At 43.6% G+C, this 16310-nt stretch overlaps 1 pseudogene; it reads right to left on the reverse strand.

Annotated features, from left to right (window-relative positions):
* Window positions 1-2955: 2955 nt before the first annotated feature.
* LOC123057132 (plasmodesmata-located protein 5-like) lies at window positions 2956-4009 on the reverse strand (annotated as a pseudogene).
* Between the last annotated feature and the right edge of the window lie 12301 nt (window positions 4010-16310).

Genomic DNA, 16310 nt, shown 5'->3' on the forward strand with positions numbered 1-16310 from the left:
AAGGGGTGCGGTGCTATAGGATTGGCACAATACTGTAGCCGTGGTACGAGTTTTTTCTTTGTTGTTTTCTTATCGGATTTTTCATTGTTTGCAGCAGTTTTCTTCAGGTTCCTCTAGCTTTCTTTGGTTTTTGTTTTTTCTCTTTTTCTTTGTTTACTTCTTTGGGTTTCATATATTTTATTATTTTTCCCTTTTTCTTTTTAAACACATGTCTTCCTTTTTTGTACACATTATAGTACATTTTTTGTATACATCATAAATCTTTTTATACATGTTTAACTTATTACAAATACATGATTAGAATTATTTCAAATATATGTTTTGATGTCTACTTTTAAATACACATTGGACTTATTTTGAATACATATAAAAAACTATAGACATTTTTTTCAAATACATGATTACATTTTTTAATACATGTTTTTGAATATTTTTCAAATACATGTGCAACATTTTCCAAATACACATTGAAATATTTATTTGAATGATACATTTTTTAACTACGCAGATTTTTTAATAATATATATACATTTATTGAAAGCATATTATTGAAACTTGTGAATATTTTTCAAAATGTATCACACATTTTTTTTGTGGTATGAAACATTTTTTATGAATTACATGAACATTTTTATATTATTTATCATTTAACGAAAATCCATGTACATTTTTTGAAACAGGTGACCATTGTTGAAATATCACGAACATTTTGTTTGGAATACTATCAAGTTTTATTTAATAAAATACACTTCCAGAAAATATACACACTGTTTACATTTTTCTATTTTTTTGGTTAATATTTTTGAGTACATTAAGTTGTTTTGGAATATACCTAATTATATTTTCGAAAATACATAGAAAAATGAAAAACAAAACTGGTGTACATGTACGCGTGTGATTAGGGGCGAATTTGGGGCGTTCTTTAGGTGAGACGTGCTCGTGTCTTGCTGTGGGCGAGACACAACGGCTCCCTATTTTGTCACTCACGGGTCAGTTAGTACGAAAATGCTAATAGAGCCCGGCTCCAGCGAGCCTAGTTATAAAATACGGTATTTTTGTCTCAAAAAATAAAATAAAATACGGTATTTATGCATCAGAAAAGAGATAGAGAATATGTGAGTACACATACGCATGTATATTACATACGTGCGAAATTTTATAACTATATCCTTTTACAGTGGCATTGAAAAAGAATGTATTCCAAATGGGCCATTCTTTTGTTGTTGGGCCAAATTTTGTTTCTTCCGTGTAGCCTACAGATTACAATATTTTCAAAAGAAAGTTTCTCAGATCCGTACTGAACACACACAAGTTTTTCAATGTTTTTTCTTGAATATTTTTCAAAACTTTTAAATATGATTTTTTGGGGGGGGGGGGGGGGGAAACCTAGCTCCATGGAGCTCAGTAGAGCCCACGCTCCCACTTAGTACTAGTGTGGAACTAGATATTGCTCAAAAATATCACCTATTTTTTTTAGCAAATACTCCTATCACTTAATTTTATGATCAAGTTCCGTTTGAACCTTAGGTACCTGTGAGATACTCCCTCTGTTCACAAATATAAGATGTTTTGAATATTTTTGTATGATCTTTATACCAACTGAAATAAGTGAACGCACACACTAAAACTTGTTTATGTATACAACTGATTCAGAAAAAAGTTGGAACATCCTATATTTGTGATTGAAGAAGGGAGTATTTCTCAAAGAAAAGAAAAAGGTACTCGTGAGATAGTGACATGCTGAAGTATATTTATTTTTTCGCCAGCGTGTACCAGATTTCGCACACATAAGTTTACCATGGACCCCATTTTAGCATTTGAATTGGTTCTTACACGATGGACCCACACATCAGACTGATGTGCCACTCTCTCTCTTTCTTTTTTTGCGGGGGTCTTTGACACCTTGCATGCCAATTACCCGGAAAAAAAGAGACACGCTGCTTGCCAACCGTGGCACATATTTTCTGATTGCACGCCCAATGTGCTCCAGCATGATATAACATTTTAAAAAGAACGCATGCAAGCATCTTTGGTCTCCATTTTTTTTGAGCTACATCTACGGAACAATTCTTATGGAGAGGAGGTTACGGGCTTACATGTCCCAGTAGCTCTGCCCTGGGCAGCCTGGCCTGGTCGGCCCGACCCGATCTTGTCCATGGGCCAGGCTCGGGCCTAGCTTTTGAGCCCGAAGACCGGGCCGGGCCTGTCATATCAGCTGTTTAATGAAGAGGCCCGGCCCAAGGCCCAAGGCCTGACGGATTTTGCAGTGATGGGCTGGGCTTGGGCTTGTTTTTTGGGCTCGATGTCCGGGCTAGGCCGGTCTCAGACCTAGTTTTTTTGCTTTGGGCTTGGTCAGGCCTGGCCCGAAGCCCGGCCCGGCCCGAGGGATGGCCAGGTATATGTCCTTGATTTAATCAGGAGGCAGGGTCAGTTTACAATCACGGGGGAATGAATTTACAATGGAGAGACCAAGAGAGCGACACATCTGCCCGTAAGATCAGTCCGTAGTGCTTTTCCCGTACGTGTAGGATTTTTATTTATTTTTTCTCCTAGAAAGAAACACCTGCATGCAGATCGAGTAGAACTCGCCGGAGCGGAACGGGAACAGAATTATGGCAGACGGGACGACTCGACGAGCTTGCTAGGCAAGCAACTAGCGAGAAGAGATCATCATCTGTCGAAGATCTAGAAAACATGAGCATTAGTTTTCCATAAGACCGCGCGAAACGGCCGGCTTCCACAACCATGATGAAGATTAGTGGGAGATCGATCACGGAACAGAGCAGTAGCAGTACCAAGCATCCAAATGCATACAACAGAATAGTTCAAGAGCATAACACTACCCTAGCCTAGCTAGCTATGTGCTCCTGCCTGCAGCTGACAAGCTTTTATTGGGCCTTCCTTGTCCCTCATCGGTCATGGCTAATTCCCTCGCGCCGCCGCCGCCGCCGCATTCTAGGCCTGTATCCCCATCCTCATGCCGACGACGCAAGCTGCCAGCAAAATGACAGCTACGACTAGGACCAATATGATGGCAATGCACACCGTCAGGCGGTCAGGGCGACGTTCTCCTTTATCATCCTCCCTGCAGCGCATGCATGCAATGCATCGCAAGTCAGAGGCAGCCAGAATCCTCAAGAAATTTACCTGCCGGAGATCAGCTGAGCTACTCACGGGTATGCTCTCCCAGGGGCAGCGGCGGTGCCGATATCTCGAAGCGGAGGTAGCAGTTGGAACCGAGGACGGCGGCCACGCTTCCTTGCACGTCGCCGGCGGCGGGCTCCCAGCTCCTGGCAATATGCAGCGCCGAGTCCCGCAGGCATTGGGCGCACTCCGCCACGGCGCGGTCCGTCGCGCACTGTGCCAGCACGCGCACCGTGTCGCCGTTGCTCGCCGTGGCGGTCGCGTTGACGGCGGGCAGCTGGCCGTTCGCGGACCGCGGGACCAGGGATTGCGCCACGGTCACGAGCTTCTGCACGTCGGCGTCGTCGAGGCACGGGACGGCGTCCCCGAAGAAGGTCACCGCGCCGATGTCGTCGTCCGCGCGGGCGGAGGAGGAAGCGTTGGTGTCGGCGTAGCCCAGGAAGCAGCCGTCGTTCAGGAAGCCCGCGCGTCGGCCGGCGTCGCCGCACTGGTCGACGATCTTTCTGCCGGCGTCGGACAGGCAGCGGAGGCACGGGTCAGGCGCGGGGTCGCCAAAGCAGAAGCCGCGGGCGAGCGCGCCGCGGGCGAGCGCGCCGCCGGCCCCCAGCGAGGCGAAGCCCGTCCGCGCGGCGGCAGAGGGGAGGGCGTCGAGGAGCGGGAGGAGACTGCCGCGGAACGCGCCGCTGCCGTTGACGGTGGGCGTCGGCGGTGGGTAGCACCTGGTCACGATGACCTCGGAGGTGGTGCCGGTGGGCGTCGGCGGCGGGTAGCACTTGGTCACGATGACCTCGGGGGCGGTGCCGGTGACCGCCGTCATGGCGGCGACGAGGGAGAGGAGGAGGAGGAGGCGGCGGGAGAGCGCCATGTGAACGGGCGATTCTAGGGGGCAGTGGTGAACTGGTGGGAGGAGGAGCCGAGGAGAGTGGTGATCACGAGCTGGAGCTGCTAATGTATGCACCTAGTGCTAGCTGCTGCATCGATTTGGAGAGGGTGGAGCCGAACGCTGCGCTGCGCTGCGCTGCGTGGCTTCCTGCGTTGCCATTCCAGGCAACGCGGCGACATCGATCGGGCCTGAGCTAAGATCGGGCTCTGCCAAAGGCATGGCGAGCGTTGCATGGTTTTTGCCTCGTCCGTCCACCACGAGCTTTCCGCGCACTTTCCTTCCACTGTCCTCTCTACCTCAACACCAGCACTCATTACTGTTCCTGCCTACCTCGGACGTCGTCACGCCATTGTCTGGATCAACCAGGGTCCTCCACAGCCGGGCCACTCATACACTGATCTGTGATCTCCCACGAGCAACCAGCGATGTGCTACAGGAGCGCTTATCCTAAACACGTGCGATCAGAAATGTCACTACATCGTCTACAGTCGATAATATAAATGAGAAGTTCGTCTAGTTTAAAGGGAAGCATCAACAAGCAACTCGAAAACAGAAAACTGCAATCCTCGGTGCAGCTTGAGAGGATGTGGTCTGTCACTCTGTCTTGATCATTTTGTGTGTTCCCATATAATTTCATTTCATTTCACCGTGTTACACGAGCATAACGGAGATGACGCTACACTTTGACTTAACTGAGGCCGGTGCAGATGAGAAACATGGAGTGGCGGTGCGTGTGGATCAGTGAACCTTCTCTCCTGACCCCATATATCGCTACTGCTTCTTTGAGAGAGCCATGGCACTGAAGTTGATTGACTCTGAGTACCCACAATCGTTGCTTTACGACTCTTGCAACATCCTGCAATTGCATACAAAAAATAATAATGACAGCGGTACCAAAATCACACATTTGTGTATCAAAATCACAAATGTTATCCTTTCGTTTCCTCCCCTAACCCTAAGTGGTTAGTGCAAACTTTTTCCTCCAGACTTTACCGCCGAGCATGCCAATTCGCCTTCTCTCTGCCTGTCACTCCGGCGGCCGGTGGCGGGGAAGAGAATGCCGGTGCCTTCCGCTCCGGTTTGTAGTTTATGTTAGGTTTTTTTAGTCCTCGCGGGTGCGACGCTCGGACGGATGGCAACATTTCTTCTGTGAGTTTGTCTTTCGGGTTTCGATTCTCCTTGAGTTCGTCCGTTTGGACGTAGTCGACGAAGCTCAAGCGTAGATTTCTGCCATTTCCTTGGGACGGTGAGGTTAGGGTTTCTCGACATGTGACAATATTGGGCGTCATATACTTTAGATCTATGCAAAGGTTCAACAGCGTCTCCGGCTCCCGGGTGCTGGTTCTTATGGGCATGCGCATGAAGACTTTCCGGCTATCATACACAAGGTCAAGCAGGCTTCGGTAGGGGAGCAACGACAACGGCGCTTCAGCGGCTCGTAATGGCGTCGGTAGTGGTCATTCAGTGGTCTCATAATCTCGAGATAAAAAACACTCTTAAATTAAAAAACGGAAGGAGTACATAACATGAACACAAGAAAAACAAACATAATGCTCCCTCGTCTTTGGCCTGCACAATAAAATATAGATATCTTATAATGGGTACTGGTACGCATGCCATTTGAAGCAAGGCTGTGAAAGTCTTGTACTGCATGTATCATCTACTCCCTTCGTTCGAAATTACTTGTCTCGAAAATGGATGTATCTAGAACTAAAATACATTTAGATACATCTATTTCTGCGACAAGTAATTCCGAACGGAGGGAGTACGTGACAACCCGCCGACCAGTAACATTTGTTGAAGTGCAGCACCATCATTTGAATTCGGAATTCCTCTGCATGTTTAGGGCCCGTTCGGCCGTTCACCGGCTCCCAACTCTGTGGAGCTCAAGTGGTGGAGCGGAGCGGCACACAGTTCATTTTTGCGGAGCAGCCATTCTGCCTCTCCTCATTTCTAGCGCTGAGCGAAGCATAGTCGCGGGAGTGGTCCGTTGCCGAACAGTGCTTTACTCATATTGAGCGGTCAGCGAATCATTGCAGCGTCTTCTCCTCGACATGTGTTCCACACACACAAAAAGAAAAACTTCTTAGCATGTGCAACGAGAATGACACTTGGAAGCGTTTTTTCGTTGCGTTCGGACGTTTAGATCTGCACTCGGTGATACAAATGAGAAGCTCGTCTAGCTGGGCGCCAAGCATCAACAAGCAAAAAAAGAAAAAGAAAAAACAAAGGTTAAACTAGCTTGAGAGGGTGTGGTCTGTCTCGATCACTTTGCAGGAGAGTGGCGAGTCTACTGCTCTCCGAGGACCCACCCCAGCGGCCGGTTATGCTTATGCATGCGGGCCCGCGTCCACTAAGGCTGTATCATCACCGATTTAGAAAAGGTGTGTAACTTTTTTTTCCTTGGCCATTCCATGCAACGGGACGACACAAGGCCCTCACCCCGCACTGGTAATCTGAGCTAGATCAGGCTCTTGCAAAAGCACTCCGTGCGCCGGACCTCTTTCCCTCGCCTGTCTTTGGGAGCTTTCAACGCAACTTGCCATCTCTGTGTTTATTTCGCTGCTGTCTACGCTTCTTCGGAAGAAGAAGAAATGTAATATCCCGCGATCTCCCCCACGTAAAAAATATTTCTTTGAAGTTTTTTACGTACATGATTGGGGTCTTTTGAATTAAAATTTTGTTTTCAATTCTTTTATATATTTGTGAATTACTAGTGGCAATACCTTCAAACCAAGACCAATCCTGGGTGCATTTGAAACTAGTTCAAATTTGTTCAACCTTGCTCTTGTAAATAGTCCAACCATCAAGGTGATCTGAATGGTTTTCACTATTCTTTCTTTAGCTCACATCACATAATAGTCCAACCATCAAGGTGATGTGAATGATTTCAAGTTGCTAAAATGAAAGATACAGAGAGTGTATATATGCATAAATAACATCCATGGAAATCAAGTAAACATCAATGGAAATTGGAGCATCCGATCCAGAATTCAGTTAAATGACTGATCATTCATTGTACACTATGAACTCAATAGGGGGAACCCTAATCATCTGTAGCACCTCGGCCCAACAGTAGCTCGATTTGTGGAGTTAGGTCAACAAACTGGTACAAATAAATGCTAATCTTTGCGTCTTGCCACAAAAAGTTTATCCATATCTTCCGTGACAAGCTTGCTCTTGTGAAATCGATCAAAGAGCAAACATTATTTAAGGCGGGACATCAAACACTGAAATACACAACAGAACTTTTCTCAGCATGATTAACAACGCCTTAGTTCACTCAAATTACTTGATAGAAAACAAAAACTTGCGAGGAAAGCAACTCATTGATCGAGGATATAGGTCGGTCACAACATCCCTTCAAATAGTTGAAAATAGTGTCGACCTTCCACTAATGTGCTCGCAGCTGCATTCCTGGCACCACGAGACTGGGATGACTGGACCCTTGGAAATTTACCACGTGGAACTTGAATAGCACATCCATTTGATTCTTTTTTCCTTGATGAGCACCATAGCAGCAGAACCTCTATGGACCAGCGGGGAGAGCAACGGCGGGGGCGTATGTGTCCCAAAGGCCAGCGGCCCATGCCACACGCTCGTCCCGTCCAACGGCGGCTGGAACTCTCTCATCGGCTTAAGCGTCATCCTCGACACGGCGGACGCCGCAAGGGTTCCATTGGACCTGGCTCGACTACAGCCGCTTGTTGGGGGAGGTGGGGTGCAGCTGCGTCAACACCAAAAGGAATCGGAGATCTGCCCCCTTTTTTTTGAGGGGTCGCCGCTGCCCTTTTCAACAGATCGAATTCGGCTGTGCATCTTAGTGGGCTTTGTGAGGCGACCAGGCCCAGTTAACCAGAGTGCATGAGTGTCCTGTGGCAAAGGAATGAAAAATTGCAGTGGCTTTCGGCAAAGCCAGCCTTTTTCAGTGCGTCGTGGCAAAAGGCAGATTTTAACGGTGTCCTGCAGCCAATTTTCCCTTTAGAAGGTCAAGTCCAAGTTTATATTTGAGCTGCGAGTTCTTATAAATTCGTTTTCCTATCTGTATTTAGCTGCTTGATATGAATGTTTTTTTAATGGACGCGACTAACCACCAGTCGACTGGTGGTTAGCGACAAATCCTCAGATCATACATCTGCGTCCCTCCCCGCGCGTGACCCACTTCGGCAGCGCCACCCACGGCCCAGCCTTCTCTCGCGAGGCCCACCGCGCGCAACGCATTGAGGCCCAAGACAGTTAACACAGCCCCTTTGGCCCACCTCCCCTCCTCCTGCATGTGACTTACCACCCCAAAACCTAGTTTCTTACCTCCATCGCAAGAAACATCCACCTGCCCCGATCAGTTCTCTCCTCTCTCCCCGACGTGCCTCCATCGACGGCGACCTCCGCCCCAGATCTGATCCACCAAAAAAAGGAAACCACGAAAAACACCACCAAAACACAAAGATTTGAGGTAGGGCCCCGGTTTACCACAACAACATCACAGGGGTTACATCAGTTCATCTCAATTTCGTCATAATCAGGCAAAAAAGAAAGGAGGTAAGTGATTCAACCTCTATACACATGCTGCATTTGCATTTCATACCAATAAAATCAAGGGGAAAAAACATGGGGAAAAGAACAACAAGAACTAAATAAGAAAGGCAAAAGCATGCAAAAAAGGTAGTACTTTTACTACATGTGTGTAATTCCTCGGTTGTAATTGAGTTACCACTCAAATTCAGTCAGGCTACCAACAAAAAGATTGACTAAATTTTCCTCTTTTACAGCCAAAAAGTTGGTAAAATTGGTCCATGTTCCTACCTACAGATTACATCATTGAGTTACCTCATCATTAAGTTACCAACATAAACACATATAGGTTATCATCATCAATCTATCAAGCTATCTTTTTTGGAGCATGTTAGAAAATACATGTATGAATTTTCTTATTAAAACTGACATAGCATCTCGATTGAATATAGATTACCAGAGTGTGTGCATTGAGTAATCAGCATCCTTTAAGACTTATTCAACATAAAAAAAGATCCTTTTCTTCCTTTTTATATTGAACAAACCCATGTCACAATAAGTTATCATGCTAATTCATTACAATTTACCAGGAAAACTCAGAACCAAAGGTGCTAAAAACACTACAAGAATACCATGTGTTGATTTACATTGTTGCCACCAGACTTTTTGATAAGAAATGATGTTCATGAAATGAGGTTGATAGAAACTATCGCTGTCATACTCCCATATGCTGGTTACTGCCAAAACGATACCTGTTATAAGAAAGAAGTAATCAGTGCAGTAAAATGAAAAAAAAATATAGTTGTTGTGAAAAAATAATCAAAATTGCTTGTAATTGTGGAAAATTAATGGATGCAATCATATGTGCTAGCAGGTGCTGCAACACAAGAAAAATGGCGCATGACAAGGGGGTAATGTGGATATCATGATGAGTGGTGTGGGGACAAACCAACAGTGTGAATATGCACACACGGCAAGTTTTGGTTCTGCCAAAACAGATGAAGGTAAAACATTTACCATGCTACCACATTTTTGTACACAAACTTGTTACCATCGTACTTGAATTGCAACTACCACCCTATGTTATTTACAACTATCACATTCACCATGAAACAGTTCATAAATCACGTAGCTTGATGCACACAGGTTACCATGAATTTAGGTACAATTACCACACTTACTACATACGAATTATCATGCAATCTGTATTGCAATTGGAATTACATGCTTTCACTTTACAACTACAAAAAACATCTTAATGCATGCAAACTTTACCAAGCAACTGGAGTACAAGTTACCACTAGTTTTGGCGTGCAGAAAATATAACACAAAATAACAACTTTCAAAAACATTACAGGTGCTACATCTAGAAGCAACCCGATGGTTCGAGAGACAAGCAAAGAACCGACTACTAGCAGCATAGGGGGGAGAGAAAGCTTCTTTGATCATTCAGTCAGCGAGCCAGCGAGTCCAGAAACAGGAGGAGAGAATGCTGAACAGGGAGACAAAAATACTGAGGCATACTCCACACCGAAACCTCCTGATGAAATGATGAAGTTTGATACTTTTGAGGAAGCTTATGAACACTACAGGCAATATGCACTAAGACATGGGTTTGGAATGAGACTGGAATACAGAAAAACAATTAAAGACAATACTGTAAGCAGAGTCCTCTTGGTTTGTGGGAAATACGGCAAGCCAAAAACAAACAAGGAGGAGACAAAGGATGTGCAGGACCCAAAAGGCATCGTGAAGAAGAGGAAAAGAGGGAAGGTTGTGAGGTCGGGATGTCCGGCCCACCTTTACATCACCCACACGGATGCGTGGTGGAGAGTCAAACGCTTCAACGACGACCACAACTAGCCTCTAATAAGAAAGCCATCCTTGACAAAGTTCCTATCAACACATAGGAACATTCCAAAAGATGAGCATGACTTCTTGAAGATATTGCACGGATGCAACATAGAGACAACAAGACAGATGCAACTAATGCAATGGTTCTATGGGAATCCTAAAGATGTACCATACACAACAAAGGACATCGCAAACCAGCGAGCTAAATTCCGGATGGAGTACCGCCATGCTGATGTGGGGAGCACAATCTCGTACTTCCAAGATATGAAGGCACAAGATCCAGGTTTCTATTGGAGAATAAAGCTTGATGATGAGGACAGAGTGGAAAATTTATTCTGGATAGATGGTGCGTCGCGCAGGGCATATGCTAGTTACAATGATGTCATCTCATTTGACACAACATACATGACAAACATGTACAAAATGCCCCATGCGCCCTTCATTGGCATTAATAACCATGGGCAGTCAATCCAATTTGGTTGTGGGTTTGTTCGAAATGAACTATCTGGTAACTTTGTGTGGCTGTTTAATGCATTCTTGCATGCAATGGGTGGAATTGCGCCAAAGAACATAATAACAGATCAAGATTTTGCAATGAGGAGGGCTATTGATGAGGTGTTCATCGGGATAGTACACAGGAATTACCGCTGGCATATAATAAAAAAAGCACAAGAGAAGCTTGGGAAGCTGATGGCTGATAATGAGCCACTAAACAATGCATTCAAGGATTGTGTTGACAATAGCCTGGCTGGTATTTTACTTCCCACCCCTCACTAACTTAAAATAAAGAAAAATGGGCACATAGAAAATGGGTTTAGATGCATGATAACAACAGTTACCATCTAACAAGGTGACAAGTTACCAGAGGATTATAACAAAATTACCTACATTAATTGCTTTCTGTACTACCCCTATCATGTTCATGTTTGATGTACACATTTCAGTTGTTCACCCCACTAGTTACAACAAAAATTTTCAATCACCAGCTAGTGCTGATTGATATGAGTATCTTTTTGTTGCTAGTTAAAAATGTTGCTTGTACTACACACACAGAGTGGTATTCGCTTTGGAAAAAAAACTTATCATGTGTGAAAAGTACTTATCATGATGCTTCAACTAAAGTAACCAGGTGTGTGTGACAAAATTATCAACAGCAGTGGTGTTCCTAGTTACCAAATATGTTTGAACAAATGTTACCATCCTTCAATACTTGATGTTACCATGTTTATATTATGAATGCAGTTGAGGAGTTTGAGCACAAGTGGTGGGTGATGATGGAAGTGTATGGCCAGACTGACAACGAGCATTTCCAATGGCTGTGGGAGAACAGGAAGTGTTGGGTCCTGGTATACTATATGCACAATTTTTTCCCGTTCTTGCAGACCACGGCAAGAAGCGAGGGTTTTAACTCTGTGCTCAAGAAGTATGTCAACCCAAACAACTCACTGGTCGAATTCGCACAATAGTACAGTATGATACAGGATAAGGTGATGGCTAGCGTGTCAAAAGAGCAGTTGGAAACAGTGTACAAAGAAACCGAAATGTACTCGATGAACCCGCTGGAGATGCAGGTGCAGGGGCTGTACACACATAACTTGTTTTGCAAGTTCCAGGTGGAGATGAAGGTGAAATCAGCATACAAATGCGATGCATTGGATGATGGTACTTTCAACGTCAGCTCAGTGCGGGGGATAATACCAAAATATGGAAACAGGGACTACCATGTGCAAGCAAACATGGATGAAGAGACATACTCGTGTAGCTGCTGCAAGTTTGATCGTGACGGGCTACTGTGCACGCACGTACTACGAGTTATGGACCAAATTGGGGTATACGAGATACCTGAAAAGTACATCCTAAAGAGGTGGACCTGGGATCCAGAGGAGGATCTTATTCAACCTGATTTCGAACAACCGTCAGTTAAGAAGTCGATGCCAGAGGAGGGGAAAAGCGTCATGGGATACACGTCAATTCTTAAAGAATTTAAGGCATCGGCCAAAGACGCTTGCCTAACAGATGACGGGACCAGATTGGCAAGAAAACACCTGTATAATTTCAAGGAGGAGCTTGAAACCCTGAAGAACAATCAACTTAAAAAGGCAAGAAAGGAAAAAGAAGAAGCAAAAGGATCGTTTCAAGGACAGCTGGATCCCTGCTCGATACCTGTGGGGCGGATGAATGAAGACAGCCCCGTCACACAGCACCAAAACGCCCACGATGCAAGACATCCGGAGAACCCAGCCACACAGCAAAAAAGTGCCACTAATGTGCAGCGACAGGAGAACCCCGCCACACAACAAGAAAGTGCTACTAATGTGCAGCGACAGGGTAACCCTGCCACACAGCAAGAAAGTGTGTGGGTGACGATACATGCTAGCAAAAACAATCATGCTTTTGTCATCCAGCCCCCACATCCTGATGCAGCTCCGTCCTCAAACACAAAGTTGATACTAGACCCTCCCAAGACTACAACGAAGGGGCGGCCAAAGTCAAAAAGAAAGCAGTCGGGTTTTGAGATTGCAAAACCCAAGCCAAAAAGGAAATGTGGTGTGTGCGGGAGTCTGGAACATGACAAACGCAAATGCAAATCTCCCCTAGCAAGATAAACGAAGAAGGTGCTATTAAAATGGAATATGGTGGCTACATTTTTTTCATGGACCATAATGTGCAAGCTACAAGCCCCATAACATTCCAGTTATCAGCATTGTATCATGGATTTATCATGGCTTTGTAATGCAAAAAGTGTATATCTATAATTTAAGCAAGCTATTAGTACCCTATTATGCCGCTTACCAGCAAATGTTTGATGGGATTGACATGGATTTGTAAATCCAAAATTTTTATATCTTAACCAAGCTATCAATACACTATTATGCCAGTTACCAGCAATGTATGATGGAATTGACATGAATTTGTAAATCCAATATTTTTATATCTATATTTTTTGAAGGCTACCAGCACTGCATTGTATTACTTATGAACAAAAAAATTAGGCCTGCTTGCACTTCTAAAAATTGCTTATGAACAAATTATAATCACAATAGTGAATTTATCATATAGTCAGTGACTTTGGACTGTGTATACTATAGTAAAACAACATGTCAACACTTTTCTCCATGGCATTGTCATGACAGATTCATATAAAAAAGTTATCATCACAGTTTAGTAGAAGTTATCACACTGTCGTAAAAAAATATCACCTCATCACCCGCTGCCGAACAGATGATAACACCACTGTTTGCATTTGTTTTGATAATGATCTAACCACCTCAATGTCATAATTTTCCGGAGAGCTGGAATTTGTTCATGAGTTAAGGCTGGAACATTTTTTCCATCCCACACCTCAAGGTACGTGCAGGCGAAAAATCCGCAATCAATGCTGAAACATTTTGTGATGAAAAAACAACACAAAATCAGTTTAATTGGAGTTTGCGACCGGGTCAATAAACATGGATGAGAAACATATAGTGGGATATTAAAAAGAGAGTGAATAATCCACAACTAACCCATTATCCTGTTTCAACACATCAATGTACACAAGTTCATAGTCCTGAATCTGCTTATGCGAGTTCTTGTAATTTATCAACCAAGCCTTCTTTATAGCGTTCATGTATCTTGTCGCATGCTCGAGAAGAGAAGGACTATCTTGTTCACGCAATGAATCTAGAGCTTCAAACCTCTTCGCCCTAAGATTTAGTGACAACACATACCAATGCCCGTCATCTGGACCGAGGCCCAACTTTTGCAAAGCAAGGAATAGTAGCTGCAAAAAATTAAAAGGCAGTAAGCATAGAAGGAGTTGGAAAAGAAACAAAATTACCAAGATAACAAATGGTCATGAAATTCACATGGGAGGCAACTAGAAAAAGAGTTATCAGGGCAGAAAGGTCAAAGTTGCCAGTGTGCATGAAAGAGGTTATCATGACATGAAGAACAAACAATATCCGCAGATAACAGGAAGTTACTGATATTAACAGGAAGTTACCAAGACACTAACTGTAAAGTTGCCATATCCAGCAAACATAACATACCTGATGCTGATGACTAAGAATGTAAGACTTGTCCCATCGAAAATACTTCAATACACACTTGGATTTGAAGTCTCCTATCGACAGATACACAGATAGCAGCCAAGGGAAGATGAGCCTGTTTGGCGTTTCCTTATACTGGAGAATGCGAACATGTAACTCGGCAATGTTGGTTGATAGTTGCCCAACTCCCTTCACACAGTTGGCAAGCTCACCGAGGGTGACCCACCTACCATCAATGTCGATGACCCTAACACTACAAGAATACAAAAAAAGATTTAAAAAATACATTTCAAAAAATGGCACACAAATAATGATTTATGTTAAAAAAAGATGAGAAAAAGGATGGAAACATACTCTTTAATCTTAGAGTTGGAATCAGTAGTATGCTTGATAACTTCATTGTAAACATACTCTTCCTCCTCGCTCGGTGTGAGGGTGGCAAAAGGCGGGAGCAGGTATTTGGACGGGTGGGTGACCCTAACTTTCTGAACAAAGGATTTAGGGGTTGAAATGCGTACTAAATGCTCTGTGCGAGGTGATAACTCTGGTGTAACAAATGTTGGACTTTGAGGGTTGTCTGGTAAAAAGAGAAAAAACATAATTAAGATGTATAATGTAACAAGCACATGACTAAAACAAAAAGTAAAAAAAAAACAATGAAAAACATGAGTTATCAGCAGATGGGAGAAAGAATTATCAAGTGATGGGTCAAAACTTATCAACTGCCATATGTTTTGATTATCAAGTGGTGGTCCATAGTTGAAAAACTGAGAAAGGGGTTTGTGCAAGGGTTGCAATGTTCATGGAGCAGGAAAAAAATCACCTATTTGAACATTAGATTTCCCTTTTAATGCTGGATTGTCATGCTCAAATTCTTCCCACCACATGAGAACCTCATCATCGTCAATCTCAACATCATACACTTGCACACGACCAGCTTCCGGTATTACTTAAATAAAAAAAGAGCGATGAGGACATGAACAGTAGTGAGAAACCAGATAAGTTCTTGCAAAAAAAACAAGTATTAAAAATTGAGACAAGATACAAAAAGTTATAAAGAACACAATATAGAAGATACCAGGTAATGTGAATGTGGATTACCAGCACACATGTAAGGGCCTTTTAAGGAACAAATTAGATATCATTGGTGCATAACGAGGAACAGCTGTGATATCAACAAATCATCATAACATGTAAAAAAAGACCAAAAAGAATTGTATAGCCCAGAATTGGTAAAGAATGCATATGTGGATGGAGTTATGGTGTCAATGGTTCGTAAATTGTCAGGATTTGAACATTTGAGTTATCAAGATAGTGTCATATAGACTTATCAGGGTAATTAAAAAATGAGGGAATAAGAGTACACACCTGCTACTACCAGTGCAGTATTGTTTTGTAAGCATGACAATAAATTAAGGAAAATAAATAGGCAATGATAGGAGATGTACGTATTACACGCTTACTAAAAGTCAGTAACGGATAACATCGGCTTTCAAAACTGACAAAGTTACAAGGGGGAAAGAGCATGGAGTTATCGTCTATGCTAGCATCGTACAAAATATTGTAGCGGACACAACAGAAATATATATTCCGGGTACTAAAAGCACAGATGTTCATTTACATCACACAAAGCATAGAAGTAGTATTACATTCATCCATACACACGAAAAGATAGCAAGTACCAAACACATAAATAAAAAGAGCACACCAAGGCACAAACAATACGATGTACACTGACATATCTCAATCCATCACTCTCACTGCATAAAAGCGAAGACACAAGGTCTTCACTTACCAGAGTTGGGTGGCGGAGCCCAAGCAACCGGTTGCGCCTTGGTAACTTTTACCACTGCCTTGCCCTTCGAGCCAGCATCAACAGGAGATGC

The sequence above is a fragment of the Triticum aestivum genome, chromosome 3A, assembly GCF_018294505.1.
Source record: "Triticum aestivum cultivar Chinese Spring chromosome 3A, IWGSC CS RefSeq v2.1, whole genome shotgun sequence".
Lineage (NCBI taxonomy): Eukaryota > Viridiplantae > Streptophyta > Magnoliopsida > Poales > Poaceae > Triticum > Triticum aestivum.